The sequence below is a fragment of the Chelmon rostratus genome, chromosome 3, assembly GCF_017976325.1.
Source record: "Chelmon rostratus isolate fCheRos1 chromosome 3, fCheRos1.pri, whole genome shotgun sequence".
Taxonomy (NCBI): domain Eukaryota; kingdom Metazoa; phylum Chordata; class Actinopteri; order Chaetodontiformes; family Chaetodontidae; genus Chelmon; species Chelmon rostratus.
Window position 1 is genome coordinate 23047576 of NC_055660.1, and position 22537 is coordinate 23070112.

Consider the following 22537-nt stretch of genomic DNA (forward strand, 5'->3'; position numbering starts at 1 on the left):
GAGCCTCGGAATAGGAGGGCTGGGCAGGGGCCATGACTACCACTTGGCACACAGCACCGCCAATATGGCTGGCTTCTTGTTCCACCTCCCTCTGAAACTTAACCACTTCTGTGCCAAGATTGATTGCTGCGAATTTGCATAGCATCGTTACCGCCGCACGTGTCACCGCAATTGTCGGAAATGTCCGTCTTTATTGTGCCATTAATCACCAGACCACACAGTAAGGTTTACAGTGTCAGTGCATGTAGTACAGTAACAAGGAATAGAGATCAGTCGTATATAATTAAACAAAACAGAACACAGTTTGAGTATTTCCTTTTGTATTAAAATGAAAGCAGTAATGATAATGATGTACCAATATAGAGTACATAATAAAGACTCACTGAAATACAGAGTTTAAAAAGAAATAGTTTGCATTTTGCTGTGAAAATGTTAAGTTCAGTCAGCACCTTTAGCCTGCTGCTCAGCCCTTAAGGTGCAATAGGGAGCACTTCAAGTGCTCATTCATGACGCCATCCAGCTACATAATGCCTCTTGCCACTGTGATTCAAATAGCTGATGCCTGCTTGCCATTAACCTTATAGCTGTTCCCGCTCTGGACAAGTCTGTAGGTACCGAATGAGCCGACACATACTGTACACTGTTTTATCTTCAGTGGTGGGATATAACTAAGTACTGGTGCTCAAGTGCTGCATTTAAGTGTCAATAAGAGATATTACTTTACGTGAGTATTTACAAACCATGCTACTTTTTTTTTTTTTTACAGCAGCTTCACTGCAACTCAGAAGGAAATACTATTTACTTTGAGGAACACACATTTATTTATTTATCTGTTTATTTATTTATGAAGAAGACATAGTTAGTAGTTACTTACAAATTAAGATTTTCCAGCAACCAAATATATTGTGATCTTATAAGATGCGATTAAACCCAACAGTACAGCACCACAAACTACAACATGAAATTACACTGTAACAATACTTCATTATGTAATAAAATACCATATAATAGTATAACATACTCATAAAGGCTTTTTTTCTGCACTCAATGCGTTTAATATTCAGTGTGTAGATTTGATTTTTACAGCGTGATGTTGCTACTTTCGCTTTAATAGTCACATCTTTAAATGTGATCTGATGATGTGACTAGTTTGCAGTGCATATTCACACATTTGTACAACTTTCCACCTTCATTCACACTTATCAGTTCTATCTAAGGATATGTGATATCTGATAACTCCTCCTTTCTTTCTTTCTTTCTTTCTTTCTTTCTTTCTTTCTTTCTTTCTTTCTTTCTTTCTTTTGTCAGATTTTTTCCCCTGTGTGCTGTAGAAGACATTCTGACCCAGCACAATATCTGCAGATCAAAGAACAGCACACACCCACAGACACACATACACAGAAGGAGTTCATATCTTTCAGCACTGAGCTGTCAGAAAGTTTTACAAGACAGAAACAGTGAAGGATATGAACTCTGTGTGTGTAAATCTGTGTGTGTGTGTGTGTGTGTGTGTGTGTGTGTGTGTGTGTGTGAGTGAATATGCACATAGTAAAAATAATTCTATAAATGTACTGACTCCGATGTAAATCTAAGATCACTTAAGGCATCTACCCAAGTCACACTTGCTCATAATTACTGTATCAATGCACATATTGCAAAGCCCAGTTTGACCCCCCCACACACAAACACACAGAAGCATGCGTGTGCACATAACAGTGACATGCGTCAGCCATGTGCCATATGGAGTGGAACCACTTTTTTCTCCCTCTTCCTTTGCTTGATTTCATTCCCTGTGTGAGCTGTGTCCGAGATATTCCACAGCCCAGGGGCCTTCCCTTTGACAAGGAGAGCACATTGTTTATTTTCCCCTGCTGGCCACACGCACACACACACGCACGCACGCACACACACAGACACACACACACACAAACACACATAATAATGCATGAACAGACAAGTATGGATATGTGCACACACACAAAGACCTGCACACATGCACAGTGTATATGCACACTTTGCGCTCACATGAAAGCAAATTTGAAACTTTCTATTCACATGCATGCACACACACATGCTACACACACACACACACACACACACACACACACACTGTCCCTGGCCTGGCCAGAGCAGCCAGGGTCAGCAGCAGGGCAGCCTGTACCGCTGCACATCTCTGTTATTCATCCATGTCATTCAGGCTGGGATCACGAGGGAGGGGTGGAGTGGTGGATGGAAGGGAAGGAGAGGCTTGCATGGCTTATATTCAACCCCCACACTGTTGCCCTCTGCTCACCCATCGCCTCTAGCAGAGGCCAACCCCCCTTCCTCACACACACACTCACACACACACACACACACTCTTTCCCTCTTCCACCACCTCAGCCCCGAGGCCCCGGTCCCTGCTCCTCCAGCATGGGTCAGTGCTAAAGAGGACACATGGCAAAGGACAGATAGACCCAAGGCTGCCTGGACCCACCAGACCTGACCAGGGACAGAAGGAGGGAGGGAGGGAGAAGTGTGTACTTTCAAGATTTGATGGATTTGATTTGATTAAATTTTCAAGAATTTGATGATTAGCATCCACGTTTATGAAACTTTTAGTGCTGCAGACAATCCAGACGCTCGATATATTCCACAGACAGAATGTTTGTTGACTATAAGGAGGGTTTAGAATAAAAACCATTCTCAGTCATAATGTGTACAGAGTCTGATGAAGTCCGCCAACGGAAGCTAACAAAGCAATTATTTCCACTGATAAGGCAAACATATCTGTTATGTGCCACTAGTCCGCTTGTGCTAATTGATGGAGAAACACACACAAACAGAGCGGCAACACACACAAACGCAGAGTGTCTCTGGAGTGTGAAGATGAGCGCATCATTAGGGGAGGCTCACATGCATTTCAGAGAAGTGCCACTAATCCGGCATGAAATTCAATTTAAAACTTGGAGCGCGTCTCGTTCCCCTGCTTTGATGCAGCGCCAGATACCAACAGAGGATGGAGAGCAGCGGCCGCTGAGACGAGCGCGCGTTGGTGTGTCCGCGGTTGCAAACACACAAGTACCTCAAGTGAGCAAACACATGAAATATATGTCGAGTTGTGGCCGCTCGGTGGTTTGTTTTCTTTTTTGGCCGTACAGTGCTTCGAAGAGGCCGGGAAATATTGCACAGCTGTTTGTTTTTATATCCACTCTGCTGCCTCTTTAAAAACTGATTATCAGAGCAGACAGTAATAAAATACTGCTCAATACTGAAACACACCTCAGAGAAATCCTTTGCTACCTTTGTGCTCTGAACGGCACCGGATCATCACTTAACAATAAGAAGCACATTGAAGCTACACTTTTCATGGTTGCCAAGGCGTTACTTTGCAAGATAAAATTGCTGTTTGAAAAAAAAAAAAAAAACAATGGGTGAAAAATGACCTGTCAGTCAGCAGCCCCCTCCAACAATACCGCCGCTGGCCCCGCCACTCTTTATGCTCAGGCAGAGAACGGGGCCCCCTTCTATCCAAGAGACTGGGGTTAAAGGTCAGCATGGACCTCTGGACATATCCTAGGATAATACCCTGGGCTGTGTCATGTGAGGGGGGGTGGGCGTGATTTCTATACGAGAAAGAGAGAAAAACAGACCGAATGATGAGAGAGAGACGAGAAGTAAAAAGCTTGCACTTAGGAAGGACTGGAAGGCACAGATCATGAGATCAGCATGCAGGTCATCTGTTTTGAAATCCATTCACACGATTCATGCCCTGGGTTGTCAAGTCCATACTTCTCCCCGTTATCCTAGAAACCCCCCTCCTACCCCTCTCCACCCCCACCCCCCCTCCTCCATATTACAGTGTTTCCCTTCTCCACCGCAGCCATTTCTGGCTTTCCATAATTAAAGAGGGCATTTTGACTGGGAGCTACAAGAAAATGGCTGCCACATTTGGTGGAGAGGACTAAGAGAGTGTGATGGGATGAAGAGGACTCGTGTCCCGCAGTGCATGAGGCCTCATCGTTGTCTGTGTGAAATGCTGCTCACGCCTGGTCATGGACAGGACAGAACATGTTGGTGTCAGCTTTGAATATGATCTTTATAGGTCTTTTTTTTCTTTCTTAAATAGATACACATTGAAGAGAAGAAACTTAAAAGGGTGAGTTCCCCCAAACTACAATGGTGTATTTTCTCTCAGCAAAAAACCTTTTGTGCATATAATAGGAGGAGGCCCATGTCAGTGTAAAGTTGGACCAATGTCTTTATAGTGAAACAATAAGAAAGCTGTTAAAATGGGCCATAATAACTCATTTTAGTTACATTGCATCTTGGTCATTTTGCATTGCATCATCTTTTAGACGGTCCCCAATTTCAGCCTGTCACCTTCTGGTCTGCTGCTAAGCACATCTTATATCCGATTACATATCTTAAAACCTGGGCATATAAAAGCCAAACTATCTGCGTGGCTGGATACTAATGTTTTGGGGATTTGGGTGGACCCACCCTTTAAGAAAACTATGTGCTGTAATTAATCTCCACCTTGATCCATCTTGGTAGTTAGAAAGGTTTTGTATGGGGGGCTCATATACCAGCATTAAGTTTGTGACAAATCCCACATTGTACTCTTTCTCTTGGCCTGAATGTGACCCAGTGTCTTCACTGCCTTAAGAGGTGATGGTGAACAATGGCCACGCTAATAAATAAGAAAAGCAGACTATCAACCGTCACTGCTTCGCCTTGCTCTCTCTCATCACATGACCCACATGCTGGACGACATGTCACAGCTAGCGTGGCCTCATTTGCATAAGACAATCACCCCTTTCGGACGCAGGGCACAAATGTTGTCTAGACGACACGCATCAGACGGGTGAACCCCCCGACACGCACACACATCATCCACCCACACAGACACATGCATAAACACCTATATCTGTATTTATGTGCATCCTTTCATACGCGCAGACTCAGTCGTGTCAATTCAAACACCCCAGACGGAGCCTCCAGCCAGGGCAAGACTACAAATCAGTCCAGGTCTGCCTCAGCTCGATTCACATGCTGTGTTATTATGCTGCATTGGATCAGGCATGAGAAAATATTAAATACATCACACACATGCAAATCCACACTGATGGAATGACAGGGCGACCCAGCCAGTCATTTAGATATGTATATCGCTCCTTAGTTTGGAGATTATGCGATTATTCTGGTCTATGTGCCATGGAGGGTCAAAGGGACAACTCCTTTGATATGAGATATGTGTTGATGCGACGAGTGTTGACAGTGCGTGCAATTATGTGTATATAACTGTGTGTGCATGCATATGTGTGTGAAATATGTAGCAGTCATATGTGTGGATATGTGTCAGTATAGTGCCGTGGCCAGTGGCCCCTGATTGTTTGATGTATGTATTAGTCCAGCTGTAATGACTGTGGCAGCAGCAGGACGGGTCTCTGGAGAGCTGATTATATCTGTTTGTCATCTGTGGTGAGAGTGATCCTGTGACACCGGCAACAACTACACATCCTCTCTCTTCTGATTTGGGCACCGGAGACCTACGTGTGCATGTGTATACGTGTTTGTGTAAAGAATTCACTAGAAGCGCTTTGCATATAACAGAGAGGCACTCGCACAGTGCACGGTGCAGCTGTCACCGCGCAGCTAGTGTATGAATTTGCATGCGTGCACTCTACTTCCTGTCCTGCGTTTCGTCTCTGCAAAAGTGGCATCAAACATCTGTTTGCTGTCACAGTGGCAACACCACTGGTGTGGGGCGTTGGCGCAAGTGCAGAGGCGAAGAAGGAGGGGAGAGAGACAGAGAGATGGCCGGTAGGGAAACAGAAGAAAACGAGAGAAGACAAGAGCAGAGACGGAGAGATGACCAGATAAAACATGTGGGTCACTTCATCGCTGTCCGAAAGGGTCTCATTTATCCTCCCCCTCTTTGCCCACATGGCCAGAAGGCAAACTTCAGCTCTGCAATAAGACAGCATCGCCTCTGTCAGGACAAGAGCAGAAGTGGCTGTGAGAGCTGCTGCTGCGGACAGAAGTTAGTTATTGTTGGCTGGGGGTGTACGCTGTAACTCACCACGGTCGGCCAGGCTTGTCTTTGCTACAGCAGCTTGCAACAGCACTAATCAACACCTTGCTATTCACACACTAAGCTAGCAGTCATTAACACATATTCTGCTTGTTTGCATATCTGTCAGCACTTTGCAATCAAGCTCATTCCTTCCACAAATAAAAAAAAAAAAACGGCGGGCAGATACTGTTCATCCGTTTCCCAAAAGGGAAAATAGCTGTATCGCTGTCAGCCTTCAAACACATCTACAAGCTGTTCTCTGTTCGTAAGCAAGGAACATGACTTATTTATAATGAAAAAGCTCCGTTTTAAGTAAGAATCTAAAAAGCTTTGAACTGTCCCAGTTAACCTGAATGAACCACAGAGCATGCTACCAACAGTTCTCACTGGGACCACTTTCTCGTTAAAAAAAAAAAAAAAAAAAAATGTCCCCATGGAACGAGCATGTTCTGCTGAAAAGAAGTGTTGCTGCTGTATTTTTTCAATGCTGTGAGCACCATGAACAAAATTCCCTTCTCCTCCATTGTATTTGGTAGGAAGCAGATATCACACAGACAGACGTCTCACAGCTGCCAAATAAAAGCAAGAATACAGCATCTGCATGGCTGGACATGAGAAATCTTTTCTCATTTGCTGCAAGAGCAACATCTAAACTACATTAAACATGCTCAGTCTCCTCTCTCAGACAAAATAAACCGATCAGTGAAGGGAGCAGTCGAGATTATAGATGCATCAGAATAGTTAAAACCTTCTTATTATCATTATTATTTCCTGCCCTCAGTTAAAATGTCACGTCCACCTCCACCTCTTGTGTTTATACCTCCACATTCTTTCATTAGAGCAGAGAGTCTAAGGCTGGCCTTATCACTACCGGTACAGCAGAGCATACGGTTGTTTAGGATCGTTGGTCAAAGTGATGGTCACACAACCAAAAGAGGTGTAGGGTAAAGGTACAGAGCAGCTTAACTTTAGTTTTAGTTACGTGGGTTTTAACCTCTTCTTTTTCTTCAATTGAAAGAATTGAAACTGTCCAAACTGTCTCTTCCCAGGGAATCTCGGGGTGGATACCGCTGAGCCTGGATTATCCATCCTCGCATGCACAAACACATGCACACACAGACGCATACATATACATAAACCTGCATATTGCACCACTTCCATTGTTTTGCCCACGCCTTGAGTGAGAGAAACCACTCTTTAATCATTTTATAGGATCATTTGCCTGGCAGATATGCCTCAGGCTTTTCCCATTACCCCTGGCTGCCTTGACCTAGATATGTGTGTCTGTGCGTGTGTGTGAGAAAGAGAGAGGGAGAGGGTGTGTGATCGTAGTTGATGGAGAATAAAGCGATGACTGTAAGCCCATGCATGGCCGTGTCCGGCAGTGGCTGAAATACCTACGGACACACGGACGAGCTAACATCTGCATGCACGCACAGAGAAGTGATGAAACAGTTCACCATTTTGTGAATGTGAATGGTTGTTTGCTTATGTATATATTTACTTTTTAAAGCAGTTGCAGATTGGATATTCAGTCTTTGTGATGCTAGCTTTGTATTCACCCTATAACTGGTTTGTGTGTTGAAAAAGTTTGTTCAAGAAATGTCTCATGCTGAACAGCAAACACTCTCCAAACACTAATAGTAATCTTAATGTGCAACACATTCTATTAAATTATTGGGATTTTGTGTGTTTCACTTTGAATCATTTTTGATTAGGTGGGTTGGTTCCTGTGCAAACATGCTTTTGAAAAAAGTCAGTCCTGACTGGCCAAAGCTACTTTTTCATTGTAAAATAAAACCCTAACCTCAAAGTGGCTATAATCAAATTTTTGTAATAACAGTGTATCGAATGACAATATGACAATAATGTAACCATGTGAAAGGGGTCGCCTGCAGTGATGAACCTGCAGGGAATTATCAGTGGAATCTGCAGCTCCCCTCAGCTCTACTCAGCTTTAGACTGAATTTCAGCTTTAGCGGTCCGGCCTGCGACTTTACTGTTTTGTTTCACTGTTACTGCTCTCATAGCATCATTTTCGGTGGCAGCAGGCAGTTGTTTTCAGCAAAAAACTCCTCCAAATCCAAAGTGTACGCTACCTGCACAGCAACATGCATGGACAGACACAGTTAGCAACTAGCTGGTGAACATAGTGGAGCATTCAGCAGCAAAGGAGCCAGACGTTTCGTCAGGAGTTGGTGGAGACCAAAAACAGGGCAAAAAGAGGCAGAACATCGTGCTTACATTCACCTGCTGGCCAGAAAAAACTAATGAATGCTAGTGTTGGTCTGGAACTTTTAAAATGACCACAAACAAGTTCACCGTGTTGGATGGAGGATACCTGAAAAGGGCTGTTGTGTTGCGGTTGGACATTTATTTTAGCGCCAGCCAGGTGCTGCAGCAGGCTAACATCAAAGTAATCGATCCTAATGATAACACACAACTACTTGCCACAAACATCTGTTGCTTGATGCTGAGTAGCATACAAACCACATGTTTGGTGTTTGTCCAGACACCGTTCGCTTGTGGCTGTTTAAAACCTTGTTACTTGGATTCGAGGGATTTTTATGTTTTATCATAGTGTCCTGTTATACAAGCATTTTGGATGACGAAGCCCTGTCAGAATCATCTGGATACGCTTAGAGAGACGGTTGTAAAAGTATATAAAAAAATTCTTACAGTAGTTTCCAAACAGCTGAAAATACAGAACAAAAGCCAAATGATCAGTTTAACACCAGTAAGAAAAGCAGTATTCAGATGGTGCATTATCACTTGAAAGCCTCCCATACAAAGGAGGGTTTACAGTGGATCTCCTGAATAGGCTTTAATTTCCAGACATGCTCCTGCATGCTCCTGCGAGCTAGCTCTAACCACAGCTAGCCTGTGCCACATCAGTCTCTGCGCAGCTTAGTTTTACATGTGGACGACCTCCTTGGGTTACTGTCAACAACAGGCCCTCATAAGTAGAATAGAAGCAAAAATATGGGTGATAAATAGTTTTCCTGTTTTATCTGGCCAGCTATTGAGCCAGTTGGAAAAAGTGAGGAACCAGTGGAAAAGACAGGCAGGTCATTGCAGTAATAGTGTATGTTCAGACCGTTTGCCTAATGCTCAATAATGTCTCCTTGTGAATTTGATGATTTGAATAAAATATCTGCATAAACAATACGCTACCTTCCATAAAAAGACAGATCGCTGCCCACACAGGAGCAATTTGCCTTTTAAATGGACAGTCATGTCATGAAACAAGCACGAGCTGAGCAGACAGCAGGGAGTGGTCACCCTTCCAGGACCTCTTGTACAGTCAGCCCGGCTCCTGCCCGCTCGCCTCGGGACAGCGCAGTGACGGATGGAGGGACGGGCGAGCCGTGGGTCGGGGGAGGAGGAGGTGAGCATGAATCAGTGACAGGCTGAGAGATGTCAAGACGGAAGGTAAAATCAGGGGACGGAAAGGCAGGAAGCAAGAGGAACAGACGAGGAGAGGAGAGGGGAGGATGAAGGCAGAAATGGCCCCTGAGCTCACAGGGCGGCAGGTGAGGAGGAGGCAGGGCGAGTCCTTTGATAAACATATGGACTTAATTTATCCCCTCAATATGAGCGCACAGATGCAGGTGACTCTGTAGGTGTTCATGTCCCTAATCCTTAGTGAAGAAGCAGCCTTTTCTCGTGGTTGTGTGCAAATCAGCACTGCAGCTGAAGCAGTTAGGTCACCTGCTGTTTACCAGGCCAAATGTTTTTTTTTTTCATCTCTTTCAAACATGCTGCATCATCTCCTAAACCTGTGAAACCGGTGGTATTGAATCAGGTGAAGCAGTGAATCACATGTAGCAAATATTGATGGATATTTTGCCTAAGACTCCTGGAATACTAAACGATGTCTTTGATAGCCTTTGCTGGATGGCATGCCTGAGCGTGCTTTGACTGACACACACTTAAACCCAGCGTGGTCTATTTTCACATTCAAGCTGCAGAGAGATAATGCCGGTTTCTAATCCCGTGGAATAACCTCCGGCTATACAAGCATACCTGATATTTCTGATACCGCTCCGTCTGTGAGATTGCGTCGAAACTGCACTCCATCCCTGAAGCCATATCACATGCTCTTGTATCTCTTCATTCCAGTTTCAATCAAATTCTGGTCGAACGTTTGACTTGATGTTGGCGAGGAGTAGCCCTGGGCAGCCAAAGGGTATGAGGCCAGTGTGTGGCTATCAGGCAAGCCGTGCATGAAAGGACATCTATTATCTGTGGACCTGAGAGCATGCTGAATTCTCATACACAAGGACAAAAGGATACGAGTTGGGACTCATTCAAGTAGTCTATTCCATGCTCAACCAATCCTAACAAAAATTGCCACATTCCATTGTGTTGTAAGAAGTCCACGTTATTTTTTTCCACCTTTGAGATCAAAGATGGGCTGTGGCGGTGCGATGCCGTCGCAGGAAGGAGTGATCAAAGTTAGCCGACGTTCAGACGAAAAATAGCACCGTATTGCGACAGGTAGCAGTAAGACAATGAAATATGATCTGAGAAGTCGACTTTGAGTCATAATAAGTTTGAAGGCTTGTCAGACGCCAAACACTGCAGAGCAGTTCATGTTACTACGAGGCAGACAGTGACAATCGTTTTATCCTGTCTCAACAATCACAATGTGGACAGAAGAATTATGCCATTCATAATTATTTATTCTAACACACATACACATGCACACAGCTGTGTGTCACTGGATGATGTCATCTTGCAGGTTGAGGCAGCGTTATTCACACGTTATTTTCATACTCATTCTGTGACAAACGTATATTCATTTGCAGTGACTTTTTTCTTTAAGGGCACATGGACCCAAACCATGCCAGCAACATGCCACCCCCAGCATGACAGAGCCACTGAATCCCCTTCAAGGATGACTCCTCCGACCATATCCACTTTTTTTCCACGTGGTTTTTGCAACACTGAACTCTCAAACGTGCATTCATCTTTTCAATGAGGGGTTTATGTGCTGCAACCCTACTATAGAATATAATGGACATGTGGTTAAGCCCCGCCCTACTTAGTTACTGTTGCTATACCTGTCAAGCTTTTCTGGCACGGCACATATAAAGTTGACAGTGATGATGGTGGCAGATTCACCATCATTTTCGAAACACTAGGATTTCGCAAAACCAGGCTTCTCATTTGGATTGCAGATCTTGTTGGCTAAAATGATGATTCTTGCTAGCAGATGGTTTTAGTAATAATAACAATAACAATAATAACAATAATAATAATGTTAATACGCTTTATTTGCATAGCACCTTTCATAAAGAAATTGCAGCTGAAAGTGCTTTACAAGAAAGAAATCGCAGGCACCAAGTGAGTGTTTTACATAGAAAAGACAGAAAATCATATAAAAAATGAATGTAAAATAAGATGGAGAATAAAACCCACTTGGCAACGATATGAATGAAAGATGAAAATAAAAATAAATACAATGCGTAAAACCACAGAATAGAATAATAAAATATAGGTAATGTGATTTGGGTGAATTGACCTTTCATTTTTTTTCCCCCAGCGGCAGTAATTTCTTTGCGCAGGCGGAGAATACACAAGTGTTTTAACAGTTGTAAATAACCTCATTGCTCTCTGCTCTGTTGTTTTCTCTGTGCTCTGTAGCCACAGTCAGAAGCATGCAGACCAGTGAACACACTCCAGTATGTAGCAGCGTCAGTCCAAACTGAGCCTGATTGTGTTCGTAAAGACAGAGCTGTTGCATTGGATCACGATAGACTGTACAAATGTACCTAATGAAGTGGCCGGTTCGTGTGTATCATTAAGACATATGTGTGCTATGTCTGTGGACTGTGACCTTTCCAGACATGATCCTCAGAGTACAGTACAGAAGCGTGTGTTGGAGTGTGTGTTAGTGCAGTATGTATGCGCATTTATCTTTAGATGACTGTGTGTGTGTGTGTGTGTGTGTGTGTGTGAGTCCATATCTGTATGTGTGACCCTTTTCAGATTAGCCCTCCGCGTTGCCCAATATGCATACGTGCAGGGCATGTGGGAAAGAAAGCATCTCAGGTTATGGGCAGTCTTTCCTTGAATGTGCGTTATAGCGCCCTGCAGCATGTATATATGAGAGCCACAGGGACTATTTCTGTCACGTAATATGAAGACAGCGTCTTGTCAGCTGTGTGAACTGTGCTCTGGTCATAGCAGGACATGTGTGGAGCAGGGGATAGTGTTTACAGTGTATGTGTGTGTATGATAAAGACTTATCTCTTTGTGCTTGGTTGCTCGCCGTGTACTGTACATTATGAATTTACTGTAAAGACAGGTCATGTGCAGGGGCGTTATGCTTCCCAGTGAGTGGAAACCCGTTGCGTTGATTGCTCTATAAAGGCCTTGCTTTGACAAACTAATGATGGTAATGAGGCAGCACATATGAAGGCAGCGGCACCTGAGATTCAATTTTGTGCTGAAGAGATAATGAAACAACAGCTTGAGGTTGACTGCGCAGAGCTGAGAGGTCAGTTCAGGTATGAGGAAGGCAAATATTTTCCTGCATGAATTGTTTACATTTCAGTTTTGTGAGCGATTGTTGTGCCGGCAGGTCAAGGGAGCGTACAGCAGACAGGCTTGACGATATTTTTTTCATCATGCACATTTTTTTTTTTGTCCATAAGTTTTCTTTGATTCATGTTTTAAAATGTATTAGAAGGTTTTTACGATGCAGGGTGCTCTGCCTTAAGATTTGTTAAGATACCACCCAGCACCTGTCTTCACTCGAGGATTTGAGCTTTAAAGGTCGTTGTTTATTTCAGTGCACAGATGATGATATTCAGCGTATGTGGTCCCAGAAGGACTCCTATCTGCCGTGAACCCATTCCAGGATGCGTTCAGTGGGTCTTTCTTTTCATATATCAACACAACCCGGCAGGACAATCATCCTCAATCACCCTTTTTCTGTCTGTCACTCGGAACCCCTCACCACATTGGCAGTGCTCCCAAAAGCTAACGCGGCATCACATTCTTGACTAAACGTGCATAAAAACAAATTAGCCTGGCCCATACAATTTGCAAAGAGATGTGTGCAGCCAGCCAGCAAATAGATGTCATTCCAAACCAAGGTCAGTATGGTATTGAGGCTGGAAATTTAGGATTGATGTTTGCACATGCCGGGCTCCTCCACTTTTCACTCTCAGTCTGACGGGTTTGATGCAGGCTTATTGGACAAGACCCGCTGGGAGCCAGACAGCACAGACAACAGGGACTATCCTCCACAACCTTGTGATTGAGAGCTGAATTAAACCTGAATTCATCATCATTTTGATGGTTGTAAAAAACTTTTCCAGTGTTTTTTTTTTTGGTGCCACAACTGTGTTTATCGATTTATTCATATTTAAACTGAATTTATGATTTCACCCTTCTGAAAGTGTGTGGGTGAAGAACGTAGTCAGCTCATATAAAAATAACAAAACTGAGGTAATAGTATTTTGAGCAGCACTGACATGCACCACAAAATGATGGTGCATTGTTTGATCACAAATCACTTTATAGATCTTGCATTATTTTACATACTTTGTATTGGATTGTATTTTTTTAACCCATGTGTCATCTGATTAACTTCACCACTCACCTCAATGCTGTGTGTGTAAAACTGCAAAATCAACCAATTTATCCCTCAGATGTTTTCTTTTCTGGCCACACATGCTTCTGTGACAGTCACAGCTCCCTGGACTCTCAGATTCATGTGTTATACACTACATAAGTAACATTGTACCATATCCCAGAGAGGCCTCACTCCCTTTCAGACATAGAAATTCAAATATTATATTTGGGAATAGTGCTGTGTAAAAAGTGCAGTCAGCACACACAAAGACACAGAAGAACAGAAGTCATGAAGTATCAAGATGGTATTTAAGTGTGAATGAAAGGGCCCCATCTGAAGGACCCCAAACAGAACATTACCAGTAATAATCCAGCGCACTTAGTCCTAGCACATACATGTATGTATTTTTACTGTATATATATATGTATGAATTCTTTTCCCTCTATCTGAGTCATTTGGATGCATGATAAATATACAGGATGTTATAGCGGCAGAGGCTTTTTACCCTCCATGGTATGCAGAGTGGGGCTGTGTTGAACAGAGCAGGGCTGGTGTAATAAGTCCCCAGGCTGTGGCAGCCAGGCCAGTGGTAGGTGGATGATGGATCTCAGTGCCAGGGTACATAATGGTGGGACAGGGGAGCACGGGGGTGAAGGACAACACTCTGCCCTCTCTCCTTAATCAGATGCAGATCAAGCTAAAAGCAGCGGAGCAGCAAATCCCTCCTCTAACAACGAGCCCGTAGACCCCGCACAATCCCCTCTCCCTTTGCCTCCCTCCTTCCGTCCTTTGGCCCCTCCTCCTCTCTTCATCCCTCGCTCTTTTCTTCTGATTGTCTTAGCAACAGAGCTTAGGGAGCGGACCAGAGGAGGAGATGGATGCTCGGGAGGCCTTTACCACAAAGATCATATAGGATAAGTGCAAAAGCCCGTTGTGGCTTGTTGATATAGTATTGATTTCTCCGCAAGCTGCTGTTTACGAATCACCTTGGAGGGAGTGACCCCCGAGACCTTAGGGTGTGAGGTAGGAGCGTGGGAGGGAGGTGGGGGGGGGCTGCTGGGGACACATGGGGGTAATGTGAAAAATGAAGAAAGGGGAATGCAGAGAGAGATAGACAGAGAGAGAGAGAGGAGCAGAGGAGGGAGATAGGAATTGATTGGGGACAAACCTGGCCGTTAATTGAAGGGACGGATCAATGACGGCGAAATGTTGAATTTGGGGGAAACGAGGCAGGAGGCTCTGCTTTTTGATATCGGTGGACAACGTGAGACCAGTCGCACATTCACGAGTGTGCCGACACACTCAAATGAACACCGTCTTCGCTTTGATGCCCCTTCCCATTGTCTCCAGAGAGATCAAGGCCCCGGCCACACGAAGTATACGAGGAATGTTAATGTCATCCACAACCTAGACGCTCCCTTCTGCCTTCTGTTCGGGAGACGGTGGTAAACAATGTGGGTGAAGCTGTTTTGGAGCATGCAGGCGAGCTCCAGGGTGACTGACACAGACAATGTAACTACCCCTTGGGGTAGAAACAGGCCAGACAGGCACACGGCTCTCAAGTTCAGTCTGAAAAGTTAAGACCCCATTCAGAGCTGTTCTTTTTTTTCTTGTCTCCTTCTTTATCCAGTGTCAAGGTGAGCGTGGCCTCTCATTTTAGATGCATTTGCCCACATCTGATCAATAGGTCACCATTTAGTGAAAATGTGAGCTGTATATTTTTCTCCTGTCGAGACTACGTATAATTCAAGTCTGCATACCTGGAGGGGAAAAAGAGGTAATTAAAGGAAAGAATTGTTGACTGCCAGGAGAAAGATCCAATAACCTGATTTCTGGTGTCGGAGTCAAACCCACTCATTGCTGCACCACACCCTCTGCCCTTGTACCGAACATGAAAATGTGTAATTTTCAGCTGTTTTAGCACACGACCAGTGTCGTGTGTGTGTAATGTATGATGATGCTGCACAGCAGTGACAGACATGCACAACAGCAGGAAAGAAAGAAAGAAACCAAACTGCTAGCTCACACTATTCTTCCCTCTCTTACACCTTGTTGTCAGGAAATCTAATTTGTACCCGCAGCCTACAGAGCCACCTGGCAACATATGCAGCATGCAAATGTGGCTCTGTTTTCAGCAGTTGTAGAAGGAGAGAGAGGGAGGTAGGGAGAGATTGCCCTGGAGGATTAATGACATCATTCTGTATGCACCTCTGGACTCCCACACCGCCAGGATATTACCCACCTCTGACATAGAGGGATAATGTTGGTTCTATGAAGGCACAACGTTCAGGGATCTATCTCTTCCTGCTGGCGTACAAAAAATAATGGGGCTGGTTCATCATCAGATTGCCGTGTCAGGTTTTGGGGAAAAAAATGAATAAAAATGTGGCATATTGAGAATAGATGGGTCTGAGGCTGTGGGCTAGTTAGAGTGTACTGCCTGGGTCGGTGACAGTCCCACTAATGGCGGCTCTCCTCGCTGGCACAGCGGCACAACTTGCTGCAGCAGGGCGCAGTGTGTGGCTGCTCAACATGCACTCCTTGTGCGACATTATCCGTCTTCTATGCTGATTATGTTTAATGCTTTTATTTGTCTAGGTGGAACAATGTGTCTATGAGAGGAGCCACAGAGGACAATGACTGCAAGTGGGTAGAGCCCTGTGCAGATGCAAGAGTGATGCGCCACGCTGGCCCTCTCTCCGGGGTAGCAGCTATCACAAACAGAATTAATCAATGTGTCATCGAAGCAGTTGTTGATCTTTAAGAGTCTTAGCTTCAAGTACATCTTTTTTCCTTGACCCACGCCTTATATCAAGCCTCTTATTCTCACTGTTCTGTACACTTGCTCGCCACTTTCACACACCGAACCTCTCGACAATGCTGCGTGAAGTAGGTTTTCATAATTTGCATGTAAGTCAGATGTGGAATACAATTGCATTCAGGCTATAGCCACATTAAAATAAAATCCAGATGATATGACACATTTTTGCATTCTGTATTCAAAAGCAGGCATGGCGAAAGTACAAACTTCTAATTGTTTAGGGCTCATTTCTCTTTTTAAAGCAAACAGCGACCAACTTAATGTGTCCACACTGTCGTCAGAGTTTGATCTTCTCACAGCGTGAGTAAAATGCACTTATCAGCACGTTACTGTTATAGGTGGACACCTACAGCCGTGCCACCACTCAATGATAGCCTAATACACATATTAAAAGGCGAAAGCATGATCTAAAAGTCGTCCCTGCAAGGTGATTTCCCGGTTTGACTGGAGTGTGAATGGCAATCCTGACTTCAAGGTAAGGAAAACACATTAAGTCTGGGGTAGAGAAAATATTGTAAAGTAAAATGTTATTTGAAATAAAGCGGCTGAATTTCCTGAGACTTTTTTTTTTTTTTTTTTTTTTTGAAGTGTTTGACTCAAGCTTTTATTCTGGAAATATTGCTGCTTTTCTTTTCCTGAGTAAGCAAGTTGTCGAGCATCTTGCACTGAAACTCGCTGCTCTCACTCGAGGCTGACATGGAAAACTGCCTGAACATTTATGGGTTGCATGTGGGAAAGGGGTTTCTATTGCTCTCTCTGTCTCTCTTACACACGCCCACCACCACACACACACACACACACACATACACACACACACACACACACACAGACACACACACACATCAATCGTGTTTATCCTGTCCTCTGGACCCAGAGGCCCCTGGCTTCAAGGCCAGAGAAGACCAGCCTAGAGGCTATAGGCTGTCCTATCCTGTTTCAGGCCCCTCATAGCCAGCCACATCTGTTTAATGCATACATCCAGTCATGAGGTCATGAGGTGGGAATGTGACAGGGAGCAAAGAGGGCTCTGGACTCGGGGATCATTAGCGCCAGCAGCAATTGTGATGTTCGCTAAACGCTGACCTGAACAGTGAAAAAGGCAAAAAAATAAAACGGTGTGTGTTACATTCAAGGAGGATTTAATTATGTCCAAGGTTGCCCACTCTATCCAACAAAGGTGGCGGGTGATGGAAGAGAGAATACAGCTCCGATCATTCACAACTAAGAAAAATACTTTTGAGCTGGAACAAAGTTCAGTGTGGTAACGAAGGACTTGACCCGAATTTGGCAGCTAAATCACCCCCTTCTCCGTTCATCAGGGTATATGTCATTTCTTCTTGAGACCCAAAGGTGCGCTGAAGAAACAACAGAGCGCTTTTCACCCCAAGGCTCTGTCATTGAGACATAACGGGACCTGCCTGGCCAAAGGCCCTTTTTGGTTTCCATCAAATGGAGAGGAGAATGGATCCCAGAGGAAGGTATCAGTGTCCATGCGATGTTCTCTGGTCTGACTAAGGAATGCCAAGAACAACACAGCGGGTTTAGTGCTTAGGACCCAGAGAGGAAATTACAAGCTAAAGACACTAGATCTTAGGACATTTCCAGGTATTTAAAGCTATTAATCTGCTGAATTCCTTAATGACAATATTATGGTTAGTTGGCTACTGCTTTCACTCTGTCTGCCTGTCTGTCTGAGGACCGAGTGCACACAGATACACACACTCACACAAAGCGCACACACATGCACACACAAATCAGAACACACAGACACATGCATTCAAGGATACACACAGCGTGCAACACCCCCCCCCCCCCCCTTGCAGACCAGCACACTGTAAAAGAGATACAAGACGCAGACGCAGGCACACGCTCGCTCAGTCTTTCACCACACGTATATGAATCCATGTACCACAGGTCCACTCAGACTGTGGCACACTGCCACTCACTGGTCTGTGAGAGGTGCTGCCGTCTCCATCTTCACTCTTTCTCACAGGGAACTCTCTCTGTGCATCTCCCTGTTGTCATCAATTAAACGGTGAAAGACGATTAAACGAGAGGCTGTCACATTGTTGTGTTGACGGCACTGTGATTGTCAAATGCTCCATTCATCGCAAATCATTTGAAGTTATACAAAACAAGAAGCCCTGCCAGGTGTTTGCAGGTTCTGCTCTCCAAGGTCAGAGCCTTGCCTGTGTGAGATATGTGCACATCTCTGTCTCCCTTTAATGAACCCACAGCATGCTCACGCTGCACTGCAACCATGTGTGAAGATGAGAGAGAATGGAGAGAGGACAGAAAGTGAGATAGAGGGTTAAAGGATGGGTGGAGGTCAAGGGATGTGCAGAAAGAGAGGGAGAACGTGCAGGAGCAGTGCGCTGTGTGACAGGCGGACAGATAGTAGCCATGTTGCATAGCCGCTGAGGAACACGCGATAGCCGTGAACCCTGGTAGAGCCTCCGACACCCACTGTAGACACCTCTCAATATGCTCAGGCAAGGAGAGAGGAGAGCAGGGGGGAGGGAGGAGCAGCGTACTGGATGGCTGAGGTGCTGGACGATTTGATGTGCCGCATCACTTTTGTGAAACTGGAACTTCAGGGTTTTGTTGCGAAAGTAAGAAAACCACTTTGACATTTGTCACCAGTTTGACAGTCTGAGGTCAGTCTCGTGGCCAAGGCTGGTCCAGACCTGGTGAGGTGGTAGCAGGACAGGGAGGTCCAAACAGCACACACACTCCAGGTAAAAAGTCAGACAGATGACCTTAGAAGTGAGCGTTGGGGCCAACCTTGGTGGCCTTGGGTTTGCCCATGAGCCCCAACTGCTGTTAGCCATGTAGAAAAGGCGTAAAATGTCCAAATATTATTTAGAAAAAAAGAGGAGAACGCAGGTGGATCCTGGATGAGGAAGATCACTTTACTGTTTGAACTGTCACTAACTTCTTTAAGGACATGATTGGTTCAAATTCTAATGCCAGATGCTGCAGTAGATATGAGTTGTTGTTTTGTTTTTATAGCATGATCTTTACCCCTTTGTATTTTGCTGATTTTGTTATTACCTTTAATTCCTCAATGTCTGAGGTCCCACAAACCCCAATGCTGGTTGTATAAGAGAAATAATATTAATTGCAAAATCAATTCATGTTTTCTCTTAAAATATATTTTCTCTTTTCTTTGAACCAAATTAAAACTCCATATGTACAGAGGTATTGAAGTGGTCACCTTCCCTTCGCTGCAAACTAGACATGCATATTTCCTAAAGGGGAAAGAATATGGAAATGAGCAAGAAGCAATGTTATTATATAAAATAATGAAATATTTCATGTTCTTATTATAAAATATTTGATGTTATATGGGCGATGCAGGTCCAAATATGTATTGCCTTTGTTTGCCAAAGAGTTACTCACAGACAAAGATGTGTACAGTTATATCTTGGTCAAACTCAGAGGTGAGACCTCTTAAAAAACAAAACTACAAAAGAGAGAAAATAGTTTTCTAGGGATACTGCTGCATAAAAACATCTGTCAACATCAGCCACACACACAGAGCGTATGAAATCCCTGCATTTAGGTATCCTGGTGGTTCACCTGGTATTCACCACGTGTCCTTAGCCTGGATGTGGTGCCAGGATTGTACGCTGACGTAAACCTCTGACATTAACGGGAGTCGTCTCTTCAAAGAAGCAAAACAACATTTTTGTTTTACTGTCATCTCTGTGCCTCTGCCTCTTTTTGTGCCTTTTTCACATCATCCACCCTTTTCTCTCCGCCACTCCCTCACTCCCTCCCACTCCTTTTACGCCCGCCTCTATCTCGGCCTGTTTTCCTCCTCTTCCCCCTTCATCCTACCCATGCAGGTTGGTCTGTGTCGGCCGTTGTGTTGTTTAATATGCACAGCCCATTCTTGCTCCTTTATTATTGTCCCACTGGCGGCGGAGGCCCTTTTCTTTGGCCAGACAATGGGCGGCGTCGTGACAGAGAGCACGGTGGTCATGTCCCATTTGCCACCCCGCGCTATCTCTCTATCCTGTCCCCCTTCTCACCCGCTGTCCGCTTTTCAATAGCACCCTAATACTGTTACAGGAGAGAAAGACCTGGGAGCCTTCAATACGCCCCAAGCCTCTGGGGCCACAGCTATATACATACTATTAGCATAATTATAGCCTGAGAGAGAGGGAGAGATGGAGAGAGAGAGAGAGACGGACAGAGAAATAGAGAGAGAGCGGCAGCGAAAGTGTTCGTAATGTGACAGTAGCCCCCCCCCCCCAACCCCCTCACAGACGCACACACACACACACACACACACACTGACACACACACACTCGCAGAAAGACATTCTTGTGAAGGACATCTGAATAGATCTGGTGTTGGATTTGTTCTGATCTCATCTGTAGTTGGAATAGTTCACTCTGGGCTCGGACTCCTGGGTGGGCAATCCTCCCGTTGGTGCCACGGCTGCCTGACTTTGAACTTGAACTTGGACCCCGAGGGTCGAGCAGATTGAAATTGAATTGAGGAGGGCTCCCCCTGGGATACTGGGCTGGTAAATGCAGGCTGGAGCAGATGTGGTCCCGACAGCTTGTTTACATGTTAACGTCTCTTGCCGTTTGGTTATGTTATTCTGTCGTGCTCAGTATTCATCCGTGTTCACGTGTAATGACGGGGTAGGCTGGAAGTTCTGCCTCAGAGCGTTTGTTTTCATGTGTTTAAAGAGTTTCGCTCCAAAACAGCTGTCATTCTCACAAAGTCTTTACTTGCATGAAAGTAAAACATACTCTGGTTTGGTGTTGACACATGTTAGAAACTGTAATTTCTGCGTGATACTGGAATGCTGACTATTGTTGTTTTGGCCGATGCTTTGTTTGATTTTTTTTCCCCAAAAACTGATATTTTGTTTTCCCAAAATACAGCAGTGATGCTTTAGAAAGAAGCCATTTATTGGATCAGACATCACCTGTTTCATGCACCTTTTCAATTTGCATGGACTTTGAGAGGTGGTAAGGTGGAAAAGTTGATAAAGCACCTATAAAAGTGAAATGTGTCAAACTGCAATGGAAACAGACTTAGTGAATAAATCAGGACGAGCATGAAGCATTTGACTTGTCACTCAAGCTTCCACTGAAGAGGTGAAAAATAATAATAAATAATAATAATAATAAAGACTGTATGTCCCTCAAATTAATGCATGAAACATAAATGGCATATTTCTGTCATGTTTTCTACATTATTTTTCATCATTTAAGGTCAGACTGGTGCTGTTTTAATCACGTTACCTCTCTTTTGAATGGCACCAATTGCAGAATTAGAACAACCAGTTATTTATCTCCACATGGCGAACTCCTAATATGCATTATGAGGATATATGTAGTAGTGGATGGAAATGCATTCAATTCAATGACTCTCAGGATTCCAAGTAGTCCAGGACAAACGTGTCCTTGTATCTTAGTGGTTCAATTACAATATACTTACATTGTTTCTGGCCAGGGGTATTTGCAGCATGATCTCTCTCTCTGGTCTATCTCTCCCCATATTTCCTTTCTGTCACTGCAGCATGCTATTAATAAAGGCCGAAATCTCCCCAAAATGTTTCTGCTAAAAAGCATGAAGTCCCTCCATAGCTACATAGCAAACACTGTTTTTCACTCATACACAAATGAACACACTGTCACCGTCAGACACACGGATAGGTGGTCACACCCAACACACGTATTTCTCCTTTCACGTTGTACACCGCACAACAGCTCCGCAGAGTAAAACGATGATCCGTTCTCCACCCACTACATATTTTTCACGGGAAAGAATACCATAGTAATAGAAACAGCCAACTCCTCGCTACCACTGGCCCAGTCGTCCTGTTTTAGGGGCGGCTTTAAAGCATGTCACAAGACCTCATGCATAGTAAACAGTGCGGCCTCCATGGCTGACTGGTGAGCAATTTGCCTCGTAGATTGCCTGGCCCCGGGGCCTTGGAGCTATGTTTATGTATGAGCCCTCCTGTTTCATATGTATCGGCCCCCGGATCATTTTCTACTCCCCCTTCCCGTTTTCTCCCTTGCAGAACTGATGGCATACACAT